This window comes from Tamandua tetradactyla, chromosome 8 (genome assembly GCF_023851605.1).
Source record: "Tamandua tetradactyla isolate mTamTet1 chromosome 8, mTamTet1.pri, whole genome shotgun sequence".
Lineage (NCBI taxonomy): Eukaryota > Metazoa > Chordata > Mammalia > Pilosa > Myrmecophagidae > Tamandua > Tamandua tetradactyla.
The window spans coordinates 45532830-45550049 of NC_135334.1; the positions used below are offsets into that span (position 1 = coordinate 45532830).

The 17220-nt window shown below is 37.1% G+C and overlaps 1 pseudogene; it reads right to left on the minus strand.

The window, feature by feature from the left end:
- Nucleotides 1-8918: 8918 nt before the first annotated feature.
- LOC143643367 (large ribosomal subunit protein uL18 pseudogene) lies at nt 8919-9943 on the minus strand (annotated as a pseudogene).
- Between the last annotated feature and the right edge of the window lie 7277 nt (nt 9944-17220).

A 17220-nucleotide genomic window follows, 5' to 3' on the forward strand; every position in this document is an offset into this window, starting at 1 on the left:
ACAGTTATGTGACCATAACAAAGACACTTGTACTCTTCTTGAGATCAGTTAATTATTCACTATTGGAGCCTGACTTCAGCTAATTAAACAACTTCACTAAAAGAAAGTAGATGCAGCATTTTTTTTTTTAACAGCAGTATCTCAAGAGAGATACCTCCAGTCCCATCAAAAATATAATTTTGGTAATTTCACTCTTCATGTAGATTTATTATTCCAGTACTATTTATTTTCAAGTCCTTCACTTTCACTTAACTTGACTTTCATTATTTCAGTGATTTACTCACAAGGACCCTAGATCCAGTCATTACCAGTCATTCAATCCCAGTATAATCTTAATTTTAAGCATCCCACTCTAATACCTATACGTCCAGCTATTACCCTTTATGACCCTAGCAACACTAACAATCCACTCATACTGTCACACTTTCATTAGCTTTCAGCCCTGTGAAGTCTTCTCTTTTCTCCTTATTCTAGATAAATCTTATCATCTAATCAAAATACTTTAAAATTCAACTTCCTTCCACCTCTTTAAGCCTAATCTCTTTAGCTTAGAACGTTTCTAATTCAACTCTTTTCCTATTCCTATACTTATGTAATTGAATGGTACTAGAAACACAAAGACACACCATCCTTGGCATCATGTTAAATCTATGACCTCAAACCTCAAGTATGCACTTAGTGCTGTCCAGAAATCTACAGTCTCACTCTAGGCTGGTCACTTGCTCTCCTAGATGGTTCTTTAATACTTCCTCCCTTCTCCTGTAAATCCTAACAACTTCTGCTTTGTGCTCCTCAGACAAATAAAAATGCACAATTCCACATCTATTTTTCTATCTACCTTTTTTTCCTCCTGTTATTATGGCATGTTGTACTCATATATAAGGTTAATCACTCCACTCTGTACTAGATCACATCACCATTTTTATCTAGTCAAGGTCTTTAATCCAGCTGTTAAACACTCACTCTTCTGCATCATTCAGGTCGTCTGAATCAGTATACAGGCATGTTATTATTCCTCCCATTAAAAAATAACCCTCTATTGCATGCACTAAGTCTACTTTTCAGAAGCCTAAAACCTTCAGATGGTTCCTAGGCCAGGTAAGTCCTGGAACCCAGAGGTGCCAGTAGTTTCAGGAACATCAATCAGTTCCATCCCTTATGCCATATTTTCAACATACCTTTTCAACATGCAAAAAAGTTAGAATGGGCATAACCCAAATATCCCTAAAGACTGGGAGAAGGATTAAAGGAGAAGGAGGAGTTATAACAGAGAAGTTAGGAGTTAACACAGAGTATGACTATTGAATCATTATCTTGGTATTTCTTTTTAGTCTCCAGTGTCTTGGAACAACTAGAAGGAAAAACCTGAAATTGTGGAACTATAACCCAAGCCAAACTCTGAAATCAGTTCTATGACTACTTGTTAAAATGTACTTTAAATGTATTGCTTTTTTGTATATATGTTATATTTCACAATTTAAAAATAACTCTCTAATAACTACCTATTCTCAACCTGTCACCCCATTTTTCTTTTCCTCTTTAGAACAAAATTCCTTGAAAAAAAGTTGTTTATAATAGTTGCCTTCAATTCCCTCCGCCATATTCCCTTGAATCTACATCAGAAAGGCTTTTGCCTCAAAAAATTGATCTACCAACTTACATGTTCATTTTTAAGTCTTAGCTTATTTGACCCACCAGTAGGCATTTGGCATATTTATGTACCCTCCTCCTTCAAGAATAATCTTCATTTGGCTTTCAAGAAAGCAAACTGTCTTGATTTTAATTCGACCTTACTACTTGGTTCATCATTGTGGTAGGCAGAACAAAGCCCCTTCTCCCTAAAACATATCTACATCTTAATTCTAGAATCTGTCAAGATTTTAAATTGCAAGGCAAAGCGATGTTGAAAATGTAAATTAAGGATCTTGAGATGTGTATTGGTATGACTTGGAGCTACGTACCCCCAAAACATATGTTATTAAACTTAATACATCCCTATGTTTGTGGAACCATTTTAATTGGACCTTTTGATAAGGTTAGTTCAGTTGAGGTGTGGCCCCAACTGAACTGGGATGGGTCTTAATCCTATTACTGGAGTCCTTCATAAGAAGAATGAAATTTAGACACAGGGAAAATCTCACAACATCTCTACCCCCAAAACACACACGCATGCAAAGTTTTCATCTCCATTAGTAGCAGTTCCATCCTTTCAGTTTCTCCGAGAACAAAAGCTTTGCAGTCACCTCTATATTTTCCTTCTCTTAAGCAGCACACCCAACTTGTCACTCAATACTGGTGGCTACAATTTTAAAATATATCTAAAATCATGCAAAGTTTCCCCACCGGTGCAAACACCACCTATACACCTACACCTATCCTGTCTTCAATTTTCCTGGACTTTTGAAAGTTTCTTATATATTGGTCCCAGTATGAATACCCTTCCTTAATCTACAGACAAATATTGACATTGTAGGTAGAGTGATGCTATTAAACACAGACTCCGATCACCTTTCCTTTACTCAAGGTTAAAGCCAGTGTCCTTTCAGTGGCCTGCAATACTTACCATTTGGCCTCCCTATTGACTCTCTATGTCATCTACTACTCATCCAATTGCTCTATCATTACAGGAAAATTGGCCCTCTACTGTTTCACGAACACTTGAGGGATGATGCTGCATAAAAGTATTCTGCCTTTATTCCTAATCTGTTAAATATCTACATGTCTCCCTTCCTCACCTCCATTACATTTTTGTTCAAAAACCTATTTCTCACTGAGGTCTTACCTTTATCAATTTAAGTTTTATTATTTCCAACCCATCATCCCCCATCTACTTTTACTAATGTGTTCTCTCCATAGGTCTTATCACCAACTCACATATTATTTAGTTTCTTTGTGGATATATCTCTTATTTATCAATTTCCAGGAGGATATGCGGTCCATGAGGCTAAAGAGTTATCTGTTTCATTCACTGCTCTAACATCAGTGTAAAGAACAGTGCCTGACACATCATAAGGGCTCAGGAAATAATATCTGAATATCATACTTCATTTACATACCTTTAGAGCACACAGCTAGTGAGATCAAGGATAGGTCCACTTATAGATGAATTTCATATTTTTTTACCAATGAATGCATTTATTCCTACATTTATTTTTCATTCAAAAAGCATTTATTCATTGTTTACTTTGATCATGTTCCTCTGATGGGCATGATGAGAGACAGGCAAAGGAAAAAGGCTCAGTCTGGATTTTGAAAGTAGGGTGTTAATGAAACCACAAATAATGATAAAAGAGAGAACAGTAAGAACCACATAGAAGAACCACCTGGTAAGAACCACATAGACGCAAAAGTGAGGAAACTTTGTGTTTGGAGCATTATGTGTTGGAAAAAACATTTGTCATGACAATTATAGAAAAAATAATGCTGGGCATTTCTCTTCTCCTCTATGAGTCTCTGAAGAATCAATCTCTAAATCAGGGATTATACTTACTGTCCACTTCTTCCTGTGGACAGTATCTCAGATAATATATTAATTACTCTCAGCTGCAGAGAAAATAGGTTGTTCATGACCTTAACATCCACCAAGCATGACAGCTGATTCACGTTTAGCCATGATGCTGATTAATCTTATTCTGTATAGAAAGACAAGATGTGTCAAGCACTATACAAAATAATTATATTGTTATTTGGCTCCAGGACAATTTTTTCTCCAAATAGATTCAATCACTTGCACATAATATTTTCTGATGTTTTCCTGAGATGGATAGAGACTGCTAGCATCAAAGATCTATCTTTTCTTAGACTCACCTGAGCCAAAAATCATGCTACTACCTTAGGCCATCCCTCTTGTAAATATTCTTTATCATGTCATAAGTTAGATGGAGGGGCAGAGAGTAGATGGACTAAGGCTAATCCATCACTTTTATGCAAAGGAGCACATACCCTGAAGACTGCAAGTAGCAGCATTTTATTTAGATGTGGAAGTTAGCGTTAGTATTATTGAAGCTCTCAGTACTATTGGAGCATAATTTAATGTAGTCTATGTAGAATCACTTTATAGTTTTATGCCCCAACTTCTAAATATCTGTAAAATATTGGATTATAGAAAATCATACATTCATTAATAGTAAGAATTCATAATTGCTAGTAAAAGCAAACAAATTAGATTAAATGGTTATAATATAGTCACATTGAAAATTAATTCCAACAGGGATAATCATTATTATCTGAAATCCATCATCAGGAAAGAGGTATGCTAATACATTAAAAAAAACAAAACACAAACAAAATGTACACACTCAAATTCAACGGTCTTCCTTATTTTCTATCTCCATTACCCTAGTCCACTCCTAATGTGTTCCACCTCCCTGTGTGAAATAAGTAATTGTCATGGTTCTCCTTATTAGGGAAGTTCAAAATAAAGGAAAATGTTATCTCATATGAGGCTATATAGCAGAAACTGCATTGGATCAGAAATCTGATCTAGGTATCTCTCCATTTTTGTCATATACTAGCTGTGTGATCTTAGGAAAATCATTAACCTTGATGGAGCTTGAATTTCCTTAATTGGAAAATGGGGTTAAATATATCTACCCTAAAAAGATTATAAAAATTCAATGGAATAGTATATTTGAAAATTGGTGTTTCTACTATCATAAAACTATTGAGAAGTAATACATTTTTATTGCATTATTATAACTTTAAATAGTAACTGTTATTATTTTTATAGTAATGAAACATAGTTTAAATACTGCTGCCAAAATCAATTCAGCCAATAACCATTTCAGAGGCAGATCCAAGCAACTTCAAAATATCAAATTTTTATAGCCTAACAGTTGTTGCTGTTCATTCTTCCTCCTCTTACTTTCATTAAGAAGGGGACTTTAATTTTTTTACTTGTAATGCTTGAATTTCTGTTTCTCTTTCTCTTATCCTCACCCTGGATTCATCTATACTCATCTCTGCAGACTGACTTGGGTATCAGCAGAGGACAATATCCTGATCACTAATAGTATGGCCAGCACAGCAAGTTGCACATGCTGATCTTGCCTAAATTCTAACTTATGCAAAGCTGTATTCATTATCCTATCCCTAGACCTTACCCTTCTTTCTGTTATCCTGATCGGTTCAGGCTCAAAACCAGGGAATCTATTTTGCTATTTCCCTCACCTCTTCCACCAACTCAATCTCTGATACTCCTTTCCCAGCTCCTTCTCCCCCAGTGAGACACATTGACAAGCACTCTGGGATTATGACCATCAGTAAATTGTACTACCCAATTTCATCTACAGGGCTTTACTCACCTTTGTATTGGAATCTTCTTAAATACCAAGACCTTTATATCTCTTGACTCTAGCATGTGGCTTAGTACAAAATATCTGCCCAATGTATGGTTATCGAATAAATGCGTAAATGATTTTGTTATTTCTTTCTGGATTCTTGCTTAATAACTCTTGCATCCACCCCTTATATTATTTGTTCATTTTGCTTCGTTTGACTTTTGGCTTTTAAATGTTTTGTTTTGGCTTTTTTAGCCAAATTTTATTCCGTTTTAATCTACTGTAGCTATATAAGCTCCCTCTGAACTGGACAAAGCATGTTTGCTTATGTGAGGTGACAGCTGAAGGTACATATTAAATGCCTTCCACAAGCTCACACAGTGAGCTACCAATCAGATTCAATCCCCATGCCAAACTTCCATTCACATGTCCATATATTTCTTTTTTTATTTTTTATTCAATTTTTAGAGTATCACTTATAGAAAATACAATGCATCCAATTCAGGTGAACAGTTTGATGAGTCTTGACAACTTTATATACTCATGTAGCCACCCCACAATCAAGATATAGAACCCTTCTATCACCCCATAGCTTCCTCCCGCAACTTTGCGGTCAGTCCATCCATTCCAAGCTTAGGCAACACAAGATCTGCTTTCTGTCAGAAAGTAACTAAGGTTACTTTTGACTCTTCTATAATTTAATAGAAATGGAACATACAATATACAATATATAAACTCAAGTGTTTGGCTTCTTTTGCTCAATATCTTGACATTTATTTTTGCTGTTGCTTATATCAGTCATTAATTCCTTTATATTGCTGAGTAGCTTTCCATCATATAGACACACCACAAACTTTTATGCACCTATCTTTGTTGGACATTTGAGTTGTTTTCCATTTTTCACTCTTAGGGATAAAGCTGCTTGTTTCCAGGTATTTATGTGGTAATGTATTTTCATTTCTCTTCAGGAAATGCCTAGGAATGAAATTGATGGGTCACATGGTATAGTAGCCTGGCTCCAATCAGAAGATAGAAATCCCCTAGTAGCTTAAACAGAAATATACTGTAAAGAATTATTAATTATGATAAAATGTGACCACATAAAGAAAACTTATATAGTGCTTTGGGACTGAGGATGGGTACTAAGGAAGGACAAAATAGACGAGGTTCAGACCTCATTGGAGAAGTTGGAGAAGGTAAACTTCAGCCCAGTAGAGAGCCAGGCTAGAGTTGGTCTGAATATGCTAGCAAGTAATAGGCAACCCTCCAGAGGGCAAGACAGGGAAGTGGGGATGATCATCTATCAGTACTGGGTAAACTGTGGGAGTCTGGGTGCTGAAGGGAGAAGGAAGTTTTTAGCACATGCTAGCCTGGGGTTCACAGGGGCTTTGTTTGTTCCCATCCTACTATCCTACAAGTAGGTTGTACTCAAGCTTCCCAGGGGAATGAAGAAGTAGCTGCTACTCAGTGTGTAACCTCCTGAGTCACAGATGGCTGCAAGCAAAGCTTACAGGGGTACATTTAAGTGGGTACGGAAATGTTATCACCAGGCTGAGGCTGCAAGGTCACAGAGAGCTCACATGCCAGGCCGGGCTCTGATCCCAGCCCACATCAGAGATTTCAGAAAGCTTTAGTTCCTGCAATGTCCCTCCAGTAACTTCCACTGAGAATTAGTAACATTACATTCACTTCAAAGGAGAAACACTTAAAGGAATTCTGTTGTTTACCATAGAGCATAAACTGAAGGGTTCTTTAGGAGCTAAGGAGCAATAAATTACACATTATAAATACCTGTTTTAATTGATGAGAAATCTGTTTTTCTCATCAATTGTTTTAGAAGGGATTGTACCATTTTACTCTGCTAGCAGTGATATATGAGAGGTTCAGTTGCCCGACATTCCTTTCAACACTTGGTATTGACAGTTTTTTAATTTTAGCCATTCTCATGGGTCTGTTATAGTATCTTGTGTTTTCAGTTTGCATTTCTTCTGATGGCCAATAATGTTGAGCATCACTCATATTTTATTGTCCACTTGTAAACCTTCTTTTCTGAAATGTCTATACAAATATTTTGCCCATTTTCTAATTGTATTTATCTTATTATAATTGAGTTTTGAGAATTATTTATATATTTTGGATACAAGTCCTTTATTGGATATATTGCAAATATTTCCTCCTAATCTGTTGCTTTCCTTTTCATTTTCTTAGCATTTACCTTCAAGGAGTTTTTTTAAATTTGAGGACATTCAATTTGCAAATTTTTCCTTCTATAGTTAGTACTTTTCCTGTCCTAAGAATCCTTTGCTTACAGTTAGAATGTAAACACTTTTCAGCTAATTTTTCCTCCTAGAAACTGTAGAGTTTTAGCTTTCATGTTTAGGGCTGTGAACTGTTTCAAGTTAATTTTTGGGTATGGTGCTAAGTAAGAGTTGATGTCCTTCCTTTATCTACTTCAGATATAATTACCCAACTCTTTCAGAGACTTCAGATGAAAATATTATCCTTCCCTATTGAATTACTTTGGTACTTCTTTTAAATCAATTGAACATGTGTATAAATCTAGTTCTCAATTTTACTCTGTTCCACTGATCTATGTCCATAACATTGATAACATATTGTCTTGATTACATTAGTTTCATAGAGAACTTTGATAGCAGATAAAATCTTCTCTTTCAAAATTGCTTGTGTTTCAAGATTATTTGTACTTCTATATGATTTTTAATAGATGTTTGTCATTTCTAAAAATGAAAATTCCTGCTAGTACTCTGATTTTAATGGTATTGAATTTATAGATCACTTTGAGAAGAATGGCATAATAGACAGGTATAACATGGAGACGAAACACTAAGCAGTGGTCTTGACATTCCAATGCTATGGAGGTAATACTCATTATAAATTTATAAGAATCATGGATTTCCTAGTATTATTGGCTTTGGAAGTCTTTAAAAATGAAACGGCCAGCCTAGTCAATTACCAATTTAAGACATGACTTACTCATAAAGGTAGAGGATTTCTATAGCAGCTTTTAAGAAAATTATAATATTTGGAAAGCTGTGCAGAAAATCAGACCAAGTATCTGACAGAGCTAAAAGAAATTGTAAGATTTAATTTTAACAGGTCTCTGATTTTAAGATCAGGGTCCTTATGGGAGAAAAGGTGAGCTAATGAAATTTTGAACGGGATATTTTGATGGATAAATGTGAAATCTTAAAACTGAAAATACTCATGAACTCTCTACAGGTTGATAGAAATAGTCATCTCACAATTCCAGAAAAATCTAGACTTGCTAAAGAATATGATATAGACTAAAGCAGGTATTTTGCAGGAAGATAATGCCTGTTCTATTGAAGATCTGATCTTGCCATCCACCATTGTTGTCAGGTCAATTCTAGGTTCAGAGCCCAGCACAACCCAAGCAGAGTTACTCTTTGGGTAGAATTAACTTATATGGCCCTAAAATGCAGAACCTTACTAATAAATTGACAAGAACTGGGGAAGAATGTGCCAAAACAGATCTTGATACATAGGACTGGGCAGAGGGAGTGGCTGCAGAATATAAGGACAGAAAAGGGAGAATGTAATCATATGGAGACATGTCTATGACTTGGAATTAAATTTTACCACAATAACTTTTTTTTTTTTTTTTTTAGAAGGTTGGTAAATTTATTGTCTTTATCTGAAAAATCTTCTTAGAAAATTGCAGTTTGGTTTAGCTCTCAGCAGCCCGCTCCTGAGCTCTGAGGAAACTTGCCTTCTTCTGAGCTACCTGATCTTTCTTTTGGGCAAGAGACATTTTGGGACGGTTCCACCTCTTCTTTTTAACTTCTTTCTTAGGCTTTTTCTCATAGACAGGATTCTCTCGAATAGCAGCATGGGCTTTCTTATACATCTCCTCCATCATGTCTGGAGTTACGTTGTTCTTTATGTATTGAGAGAATTGTTTCTTGTAAGCATCTTCATCTTCCTCCATTAGGTAACGCATATAATCTGCAACATTCTGACCCATGATGTGCTTCTGATATACTTCTGCATTGAATTCCTTGCTTTCTGAATCGTAACCAGGGAATCGTTTGGTACTGTGAGGAATAGACAAGCCTCCATCCACAGCTCCCTTCAGAGCCCCAAAAACTTTATTTCCAGTGGTAGTTCTGGCAAGCCCTGCATCCAAATAGCAGGTAAAGGCACCAGGTTGACCATCAATACTTTCCACATTGTATTCATCGCCTGTCACCTCCACTTGGCCTTCATAGATCTTATCCATGCCAAACCTATTGAGAAGCCTGCAGGCCAGCAGCAGGCCAGTACAATATGCTGCAGCATAATTTGTCAGGCCAACCTTCACACCATACTTTGGGAGTTCGTGAGCATAAGCTGCGCAGACTATCATATCCCCTTCTATACGGGCATAAGCAATCTGACAAATGATATTTCTGTTAGTTACACGAACTATCATCCTGTATTTGGGTGTGTTGTACTTATTTTTATCCTGGATTACCAAGTGTTTCCAAGCATAGTAATCAGTTTTACCCTCTTGTCTTCTTCTAAATTTCACTTGGTATCTCTTGAAATAGGCCTTATTCTTGACAACTTTAACAAACCCCATCCTGCGGAACAGAGACCGGTGTCAGCGGCTCGCCAAAGACCTGCAGGCCCAGGAGCACTACGGGGGGGGGGGGGGGGGGGGAAAGCCCACAATAACTTTTGCTGTCAGTCCTAAGAGTCTATTGGGGGTAACCACTGGAAACAAAGAGCTAAAAATGGCTTACAGTAAGGGAAGTGGAAAACCTGTATAGTATAACACTGAAGAAAAAGCAAGAAGACTGAATGAGGTGGGAATGTTAAAATGTATTAAGATCTGAAAATGCACACTCTAAACATGTTACTCACAGGAACCTTTACTGAGTCAATAAAAAATTGATGAAGAAGCCAATGAAATATTTGAGAAGATAAGTGGTAGCTCTCCTCTGCAGGGCCACGTTAACTGTGGGAGGTGCTTCTCTGGAACCTTGTTCCTTTAAGTATAAATTGGGGTTGATAAGATTCCAGAATGTCAAAGGTAGGTGAAAAAACTTATTCTGTATAATCAAGGTGGATGTGATAAACCTAAAAGACACAGATCTGGAGTGACAGTAAATCTACCCTTCTGAATGACAAAGAAATAATTTGAAGCAAATTCACAAATGAGATGGTGCTACCCTTAACAAGATTGGACTCTATTACTGGACTATTGGGGAGTGACATAAAGGACATTAGTAAAAAGAAAGTCTTACAACAGTAAGCAAATCAGGGAGCAGTATACTCATTTACTTCATATAAGGGGAGATGTGGCTGCTGTACATATATATATATATGGATGCCTTGGCAATGACACACCCTTTGAAGTGTTGGTCAGGAGCTAGGACTAAACTCAATTAGAAGATCAGGGCTAAGGAAGTCTGGACATGAGTTATGTGGATGGGCACTGAAATTGGACAGAAAGCATACGGATATTTTTATCTCACATTAATGCCCTCAGAAAGCATCCATTTCAGAGGAGATTCTCTCAAACTACATGGACAGGATCAGTGGTCTTGTGAATGACAGTCATCTTCTTTTCTTGGGCACACAAGTACTGGCTCAATGAGAACAATGGACAAAGTTGCCATTGTGGTTGAGATAACAGCTATGCAGCAGTTCAGAAGTACGGATTCCACCAACAGTACCAGCATACGGTTTATACAATAATTCACTTATTGATATATTATACCATGCAATACTGTCCCAGCATTTCATGGCAAATAACTATTTCCATACATACAATTATCACAGAACACGCCCTATAAAAACACCAGTAGTAATGGCGTAGACCAATTGTCTACTTAAGCACCATTTGGGTGCCAGCTTGGAGAAAGCACAAGGCAGGATTAGGGCATAATCTTCCAAGATGTGATATATATGCTCAAACACTGGCTACATCCCCAATAATCAGAGTTCATTAGCCTGTGAATCAAGAAGTAAAATATCGAATGGCTGTTTTTAGTAGTTGCTGTCAGATATTATTGTTTAATCTTTGACTCCCAACAACTTCTAAGCCTCATCCGTCTCTGTTCCCCTCATGCCCCATATCTGGGCAAACTGTTAAGAAAGCCTGGGTGTTCCTTCCTTTGGTTCTGGTGGGAGCACTGGGAGCATCAAATCACATAAGCCCCTGCTTGTGCACAGGAATGCTCACCCTGACCCATCCCCTAACCTTACTAACCCCCTAAACAGTTTCCTTTCTTATTCTCTCAAGCCATTTTAGGACCAGCTTGGGAAGCCTTCCCCACTCTCCTCAGAAAGCCTCTTGTGATGTGAACCATACACCTTTTCATACCCATTGGTTACGTGTGCAGCATCATCAGTCTTGACATCTGAATCAAATTTGAGGTGGGGACATACCCTGCTTCTTCAGGATAGCCAAAATAATGATTATGAGCAGAACTGTCAAATCATTGCTTTGGTTTGCTAAGTGGTTCTGCTGCCCAAAGGCCATACATTTTACAAACTCTTAGGCCATTGTCAGTGGTCAGATTGTCTAGTCCAACTGATAGCATCAGCAATTACTTATTCAAGATTCTTTCCTTTGTGGTAAGGAACTCTGGAAATCTTCTGTCTCACAGACGCCAAAATATATGAAGATCTGTTTCAGCTTCCTAGGCTGGCAAGCAAATATCATGTAATAGGTCAGCTTAAACAATGGGAATTCATGGTTTTGAGGTGGGCTATACACCTTAGCTGAAGTAACCTCATCAAAATGTCCAACATAAAATGGGATCACACACAGAGGAATGTATTAGATTTAAGAATATGCTTTTTCTTGGGTACATACAGCTCCAAACCACCACAAAGTCACAAATGTCTCTGTACATAGTAAAGCCAAAATACAAGGCCTCTCCAAGACACTCCTTATCCTCTTCTGAGTTGGAGACATCATTTATAGTGTCTGAACACTCATTTCACTTCTCAGTGCACAACTCTATGTTTTTGAAGGAGGAATTCAATGGAACTCTCACCTCCCTTAAAGGCCTCAGGCTGCAGGTGTCTTGTACAATAATGACTTATTTAAGTAAGCTCAAATTCAATTAAATGATACATGGTACATTTTAGTCATCAAACATCAAGAGTGAGTTGTAATAAGCGCCTGATTACATGTTTTTATGTTGCTGTCAACTTTCAATCCTCATCACTTCCTCTCCCCATCTACACCACATCTCGCAAGCTAATAAAAATCCAGGTGTTCTCTCCTTTGGTGATACCAGGAGATCTAAACCCTGTGATCTCTTGTCTATCTATGGAAACCATCACCCCACCACTCTCCCTAACTAACTCAAAAAAAAAAAAAAAAAAAAAAGCCAATCTCCGCTCCTTGCTTTCTAAAGTCATTTTTTAATCCACTTTGCATCTGCTTTCTCTCCCCAGAAAAACTCTCATTATGTGAACCACAAACATTTTCATATTCTCTTGGCATCTGTATGTGGCATTGTCACAGTCTCGATATATGAACCCCGTTTTGGGTGAGGTCTATCCTGTTTCTGAGGAGTATATTACCAAACTGCATACACCCTGATTTCATTAATGATGTCAGATAGATGCTGAGAATTCTGATTGCTAACTGCTTACAGGCATTATTCTTCGAAGCATTTCCATCCCATGATAAAAGTTGACCTTCCCAGAGTGTCTCAAGGTTAAGCCCTATTCCTATTCAGGATGAATTTCTGAATTCATCAGTTCAATGGTGAATTCAATTCATCCACTGAGTGAAATGGGATACAAAAGCCCACCCCAATTCTTCACAGTGGTACAACTGCAGTAGGATTTATTCTTCAGAGGTCCCCTTCAGGTCAGGCTGAGGCTGACTTCATCATTGAGTAGTTTCTTCCTCTGGAATATTCTAATCCATTCACTCCCTAAAAGGTTTCACTTTAACAGCACACTTTCAATGATTCCATTGCAGTGACTCTTACATCAGGCTCTTCTTCTTGGACACCTGAGCTAAGACAGTTCATAATACAAGTGGTTCCAGGAAAGCAGACTAAGAAATAAAAGTTCTAATGTTGGTTCAATTCCTGGCCCTGTGACAGTAAGGTCCCCATCACTGCTTAAAGATGAAAAGTTGATGATCTCTGGCATGCTGAATAAGTACAAGTGTTAAAATTTTCACAATTAGTGTATTAGAAGAGAATACAGGTGGAAGAGGATGCACAGGTTGGTACAATAATTCAGACCTCTGAGAGGTAAAGGAGAAAGAATAATTATGAAGTTTGTGTCTATTGCTGAGCATTTTCTATGCTTTCAACAGAGAAAATGACTGGCTGAGATCTCCTGTATTGTACAAAACATGGCTTTCTGGGTAGAATTTGAAGAGACTCTCAACTCTTGGAGCCAGATGGCATATTGAACTGAAGGTCAAGGACACAATTGTAAGAGTGGAAGAGCTTAGAGGGCACTGATACTGAGCCAAGGCAAGCAAGCCTTCAACTCCAAAGTCAGGGACCTGCTATTGCAATGGAGACAGCTAAGTAGAGTGAAGAACCCTAAAGTCTGAGATTACACTGAACTCTCTAGGCTTTCAGAAATGGTCCATCCCCTTTATTAGTTGATAGTGGTCTCTCATTTGATTGAAGACTATGTAGGTACCTTACAAGAGAATGTTTTTCTTCCTTATGATCTGCACCTAACTCTCCTACTGACCGAGAGGCAAATAAACACAGTCAAATCTAAGCAACCAGGAGACACTGGCACTGCTAAGGGAACAGAGTAAGTACATACCATAGAAGCTACAGGAACTGGCTAATATATATATACTGGCAAGAACCAAGAGAGAACCCTCATGTTCTACTCCATTCCCAGGGGTAGATCACGAGGGTGGTGAATCAACAAGGGCAAAATATAAAGCTGGATAAAGGAGATTTAATCATTATGTAGCAAAATTCCCTCGACTCAGGAAATAAAATCCTGGCAAGGCCCCTGGGAGGCAGTTCTAATGCATTTATGGGATGACTCATGGAAGGTTGGAAAAGGCTATGGCCCTCACTAAATTAATATAGATGACAAAACCTCCATAGTAATCTGCGAAAGAAAGGAACAAAAATTCAGAGAAGTGAGCATGATAAAATGGGTCAGATATATACTACCCAGCCACCCGCCAGATGACAGTGTTCTTCACGAGTGCAGGGGGGATTTTTTGATTCCCAACGGATGAGGACAGTGCTGATTAGGGTGGCACCAACACTGCTGAGAAACCCAGTACCGTCATCCTCTGTAGCCAACTGGAGGTCATCTCTTCTTATCTGGAGTTGCCATAGTATTTGATTGTGCATTTTTATGGGAAATTAACCGAGTCAATCATGTTATATTATTCTTTGTGTGTTTGTCTTCCTTATCTTCCCATTTCTTCCACACCCTGAGTGTAAGTTGTTTCATTTTGAATACCTACCACTATGCCTGAAATGTAGTAACTATGAAATAAGTACTGTTTAAAGTTTTAAACACAAAGTAAATTTATTTCACCTAAACCACCTAGCATAATATTGTGAAAATAGTAGGTGCTCAATAAAAAATTTAAAAAGTAAACTGAGGTTACATTACTAAATTAATCTTCCTATAACACCATTACCATAACATTAGAGCCCTACACAAAATGCTCAAAATAGTTTTCTATTAAGTTAAAGAATAAAATTAAACTCTTTTCTCTTCTAGCAGCTTTCCTACATCTGCTCCTAAATTTTGCATCTGTTCCCAAACACTCTAACTTGCCTTATAGTTTATTTCAACTCTATATTAACCTTGTGCTTCAATCAAAGAAACTTTTACTCTATTCCCAAAAACTGCCTGCATTTTCCTCCTTCCACAACTTTGTGTATATGTTTTCTTTTACCTTCATAGCAAGTCTCTAACCAGCATAATTAGCAAAGCACTTATTTTGTGCCTCATCCTCACCAAATTCTTTCCTGTGGCTCCCCAGTGTATGTATGTGCCTGTGTATGGGTGTTGTGTGTGTGTGTTGAGGAGTGAGTGAAGGAGATTAATTCCTTCTTTCTTCTCCCTATTACTTCCACTTTCTCTCTTGACTCTGGCATTCTATGATGTTCCCATTCTCACTGAACTATCATTGACTTAATAATCCAAGAGCAGCTAGAAGGACTCATGTATTATACCTCCATCATCTGTGCTTTCACTATACACTTGCAATATTTTTCCCAAGTAAAATTGAGTCTTACAATTCTAATGAACACCATGGACACAGTCAATTACAAAATTCATAATTCATAAAATAGAATTACATAAATTATTCAAGAGAAATACCTTTCTTAGATCAAAGATCACATGAGAATTTATCCCTGGATGTCCTATAATGAAGCCAACATGTAATATAAGAAAAATGAACTTTAACATTATCCTCAAAAATAAGCAATCAACGTGGGACATGACTCCCAGGGGTGTGGACCTTTCTGGCAATGTGGGACAGAAATCCTAGAATGAGCTGAGACTCAGCATCAAGGGATTGAGAAAACCTTCTTGACCAAAAGGGGGAAGAGTGAAATAAGACAAAATGTCAATGGCTGAGAGATTCCAAACAGAGTCGAGAGGTTATCCTGGAGGTTATTCTTACGCATTAAGTAGATATCACCTTGTTATCAAGATGTAATGGAGAGGCTGGAGGGAACTGCCTGAAAATGGAGAGCTGTGTTTCAGTAGCCATGTTTCTTGAACATGATTATATAATGATATAGCTTTCACAATGTGACTGTGTGATTGTGAAAACCTTGTGTCTGATGCTCCTTTTATCTATCCTGTCAAGAGACAACGAGTAAAACATATGGGATAAAAATAAATAATAGGGGGAACAAATGTTAAAATACATTTAGGTTGAAATGCTAGTGATCAATAAAAGGGAGGGGTAAGGGGTACGGTATTATGATTTTTTTCTGTTTTTTCTTTTTTATTTTTCTGAATATATGCAATGTCCCAAGAAATGATCATGATGATGAATATTCAACTATGAGATGATATTGTGAATTACTGATTATATAGAGAGAATGGAATGATCAAAATAATGTTTGTGTTTGGTGTTTTTTGGTATTAAAAAATTTAAAAATTAAAAAATAAGCAATCAGTCTTACACAAGTGTTAATTTCAAGAAAGTTCTATATTTCCAATAATATCTCTATAAAATGGTAGTTCAAAATAGATAGTTCTATGGTGCTCCACTTAAATACAATTCAATATCCCAGATTGCTGTTGATCTAATTAGTAGCATGAGATAACTAGAATGCTTGTTACAGTCTCATAATTTCATCAACCATTCCTCATTCTCTTCCTTCCATGTGAATGCAGCTTCCATTATTGTCCATCTGCCTGGATGCCCTAGGTGTCTCTAACATCAAACAACACTTTTTGTTGAGTTTGTTACCTATCCTTGCCATGACTTCTCTTCCTGTGTGGCTCCCGACTTCCTGTGTAATGGCTCAACCTAAGTCCAATTTCTTCAAGGACATTTTTTTCCATCTGTGTTAGCCCAAAGTGACAAACCTTTTTTGTGAATAGAATGTATTCTGGGAAGTCCTGTAATCTAGTGGTGTGAATTGTCAGTTGTTATCTTCAGAAGTTACTTTTCTCTTTTCAAGTGCATTTATCTCATCTTTATAATCACAGAAGTAAACATTAATTAATATTTTAATTATTGATTGGTTAGGGAAAGTTTGGCAATTCCTATAAAATCAACACAGAACTCCGGAAAAAATTGCCTCTGAAAAAAATTCCATGTCTTTGGTTTTTCAAGGGTCTATTTCTACTAGTAGTATTTCTACTGCCTTTCGTAATAATATTATTAATAAAACCTCCACTCAACAACTATAAAATATCAGTATTATACTAAGAATTCTATATACATCATCTCATTTATACTCTAACACCACCATGA